The sequence below is a fragment of the Podarcis liolepis genome, assembly GCF_965112155.1.
Source record: "Podarcis liolepis genome assembly, chromosome: 3".
NCBI classification, from domain to species: Eukaryota; Metazoa; Chordata; class Lepidosauria; order Squamata; family Lacertidae; genus Podarcis; species Podarcis liolepis.
Window position 1 is genome coordinate 43,913,599 of NC_139557.1, and position 4,281 is coordinate 43,917,879.

Here is a 4,281-nt window from a genome sequence, read left to right on the forward strand (position 1 = left end):
CTAGGAAACAGTACACACATATACTTCCATTTGCAGAAGAGGCTCAAATCCAGTGGAGGCTTCACCAAACAAAGGGAGGAATCCAATTGGTCCTCCCAGAAGTATTGCTCCAGTGGGAGGCATCCATAAATAGAGGAGGCAATTTTTGCCAACTCCCCCTGCAGTCTGCCCACCCCATCTGTTCTGGAGGAATAAGCAGCTTTGAATCAAGCCTCGTGTACTTGCTTACCTGTAATCCATTGCCTGAGCCACGCATCCAGAACAGCAGAGAATCGTGCCACCATCTTCAGGCAATTCTCTTATTTAAATATTAGGATAACATGCCTCTTTATATATAATGAAGCTATTTCATTTCATTAAAGTTGAGCAATATCCCAAAAGGAATGCTGTGTTCCAACAATTCTTATTAGTTCAGTTCTTCCTTTACTACATCTTTTCAGAGAATTCCAAACATGTATTATTTTCAGAAAGCAGAACCCTCCTTTTATCCTAAAGTTTTGCTAGGAGGGTGCTTTCATCCAGTGATATAATGGCTACAAAAATGAGTAGTTTTATTGGCACACTAAGTGGCAGCAGTTGTACTCACTGGCAAAGACCTCTGTTTTAGCAGCCACAACTTTCTGTGCAAGATGGAAGACTGCAGCATCCAGCCAGTCACCTTCAGCTTTTATCCTCTAATCTCAGAACAAAGCCAGTGTAGAAGACCCCTGTTGGGTCAGTTTCAGAATTGCAAAGTTAGAGAAGCTTCACATTTCTGCAAACAGCCCATGCAATCTCTTTACTCGATCAAAGGTTACTTAACATATTACGAACATATTACTATTCAATTTGTACAAGATTCACATTTTTGTTTTCAAGCCAGGGTGTGTTTAGCTTGTACTGTAATGTGAAATGTTTACAACTACCTCTCCAATCTACTTCATATAACATAACTGAATATGAGAAGCATATGTACAGGGAATGTGAAATATACAGAAAAGCTTTTTGAAGCTTTCCAAAGGAATTATCTTTGTTTATAGACAAAAGGGAATTTCACAATGCCTTTAAGGCACTTCTGTTCTCTTCTCTTTTCAGCAACTGAACTAGTTGTCAGCTCAAGTCACTTTCTATAAAAAAGTCTATCAAATGTACATACCCCTGCTTATTTATTTTCTCCAGTCCTCACCAGAAATATCGCTATCAGCTTCACTTACGCTGAATGGCATTCTATGCAAAACTGGGAATAATTATGTCAACACAAGTTCATGGGAAATTGTATCTTAAAGAGAAGAAATAAGTTGTAGTAATAACTAGCATAAACTATCTTCATCAGTTCTGGAACATATGTAGACTCATTAGTATAAGCTGGCACAGAACTGAATACCACCAGAATTTCTGCTACAACGTAACAGTAAATCTGTGTTACCATGCCAATATAATGTATGATATCCATATAAGCATCATGTCCCAATAACTTCACTAAAGCTTGATGTGGTCTGTAACATCAACACCTAAAGTGACCAGTCAAAGATAATCTAAAATCATGATTCAGCACCTTTAGTTTCTAATTGTGAAAGCTTATTCCCTTCACATATTGTTTTAAAATTTTCAATGTTAACATTTCTTTTTAAAATATCGTTTTTCACAATACAAGTTTCCACATGCATTTTACTGTCGCTTTTTCATTATAATGCTAAAAAAACTGCACCAATGTCAGAACAGTGCAAATAATATTTAATTGTAAAAGTCATAATGGCTTGAATTCATCATTATTTAAGAACACTGTCAAGATTCTGGTACTTCTTACTCACCATTGCTTTACAAACTATACAGACCACTTCCAGTCAATTTTAACATGCACCCCCACAACCCAACAATTTTTACAGCTGAAATTGAGGACCATCTGACCTCAATTTTATCTTGCATATTGTCAAATTTCATTTTGCATTTGCATTGACTGAGTACACAATTCTGAAAAACACCAAGTTTTTAATATCCCTTCTTCCCCAAGCCAAAATTAGTGATGCTTGAAAGCCTACAAGAAGTTTGTTTTCCAGCAATGGGAGAAATGTGGAAGATTTAGTCAGAAGGTTTCTCCCTCTTCCTACACCTCCATTAGATATCAGATCAAATTTGGCATAAACACCTTGACAGTGTTCTTCATAAGACTATGACAGTAAAGATGCCAGTTGGCACAACAGCCTCATTGAAGGGAGCATTTAAACCTCCTTGGCACTGGGACTGCCAGCACCAAGGATTACAATATAATCAAAGTTGTATTTAAGGCTACATTTAGCAAACCTACGTTCCATGAGCCTCATCCTATCAAGTTTAAGATTTCAGAAGCTGATGCAACACTCATGTTTCTTACTCAAATATGGAAAGTAGAACTTTACCATGGGCAGTATATGAAACTGTGGCAGCAGGTGTCTCATTAAGCAGTGACTTTTTACCATCCAGCCACTTAGTTTCTTCTTATCTAGCAAGGCACATTTACATATTCCCATGAATACTTGACAAATTTTAAATTACACTTTATGTCCCAGCTATCCCAGTAATTGACATACAATATACTAAAATGATTTATTAAGGTAACAAAAATTCAATTAATGTGAGAGACAGACTACTGGAAACCACTATTCTAAAAAATGTAAATACAAGTAAACATACTGAAATGTGTGCGCACGAGTTTTTAAACCAGAAGATTTCTGCACTAACACACATTTATATTAATGACACATAAAAAAAATAAAAACTTTATTACAAAAATAAGTTACACTTGCCTCCAGCTTACAGTATAAAACAATTTTATTTGCAGGAATGCAAAATGATTGTTTGCAATGAGCATTTAACATATGACATCTATTTTTTGTTAATTTTTTCATTTACTGGGGAACTGGTGTGTATAAAACCTTAATTCGGTGTCTCAGTTCTTATTGTGGTGCCTACGGGTATGTAACAACTGCAGTATCCCTTTGGGAAGGGTATAAGGGAAGCTCTTTCTGCCAAACCCATATTAAATCATAGTTTTATTTATCTTACCTATGCATATTTAGACTTGACAGAACTTTTTGGAAGGGTGATTCAATAGAGGATGTTTCACCACTTAACACTCACTGTCATCAAGGTGCTTTAGAAAATTAAAACATAGCACAAATGATTGTATTCTACTCTACAGGTTATCATGATCTGCATAAAGAGAAAATGGAAAGCTGATCTGCTTGTTTTTACAGCAATCAGCAATAAGAAATGCACTAATGAGAAAACATACCTTTACCTAAAAAGCTAAACTACAGCCATATACTATCTTCTATGATTTATGAAAAACTTCAAAATATCCAAATGTCAGGCTTCACTGTACAGTTGTCAGTTTTAGTCTGACCTTTTATAAAGGGACACTGCAGTATTTAGTACAAGTTGCTGATGCACTTTTTTAACATTTGATGTCTTACAAAAAGTAACATCTTGCTAAACTATTATACATCCAAATAACTACAATATCTGAAGAAGCAAGGCTGCTTTTTCAGCCACAAAATACGACAAAAACAAGGCCTGTTATGATGAACAGGAGGGATTCTTTTACAAAGCCTCTGAAATTAAAGGCAACTAAGAATGTTACATTTGGTATACATTTTACCCTCATGTCATAATTAAACAAGCCTTGATTTTATCTACAAAAAATTTCTATGTACAGTACAGATAGGGTATAGTTCAATCCTCTGCTACTGAGGTAGTTAACCAACCCTTTAAAAAAGGTTCTGAAAAGAACCACTATCTGGAATGCCTGACTAACCAGCTCTGATGATTACACCTGAAACTGCTGTATCTGAACACATTTCAAAGTGATTACTATATAGACAACCATGATTAACCCTTCATGAGCAGAAATAAAAAGTTAAGGATGCCAATTGTGATATTCACCTATCACTGCACTAGATTTCTCAGTGTGATAAGAGAATACCACTTTTGGAATCCATTTTAAAAACACCAGGGAAAGGTCTACTTTAAGTAGATGTTTTTGTTTTGTTTTTCATTTTTAAGAAGATTTCATTATTTAAGAGGCCATGCTAGAGATAAAGAATTTGTTGTACACATTGGGAAAAATATTAGCTTTAGATTTATAATTTGCACTGCAGAGAAAACTTAATAGAAATTCATATCAAAGTCCAAGTGTCCCATATTTGATTCCATGATCTTCGCACGAAGAATCTTCTACAAAATAATTTGCTCCTATACAGCCGCGATACTTAAGGTTGCTTGATTTCCTTACCATTACTCCACTGCAAGCTTCTGGTGTAATCC

General features: G+C 35.4%; 1 protein-coding gene across 10 annotated transcripts in view; it reads right to left on the minus strand.

Annotated features, from left to right (window-relative positions):
• Positions 1 to 1,692: 1,692 nt before the first annotated feature.
• SYNCRIP (synaptotagmin binding cytoplasmic RNA interacting protein) overlaps positions 1,693 to 4,281 on the minus strand; it is a 20,002-nt gene continuing 17,413 nt past the window's right edge. For all 10 annotated transcript variants that reach the window (XM_083497537.1, XM_083497541.1, XM_083497538.1 and 7 more), the window contains one exon: positions 1,693 to 4,281. This exon is cut by the window's right edge. The gene's annotated coding sequence lies outside the window, so the exon portion shown is untranslated.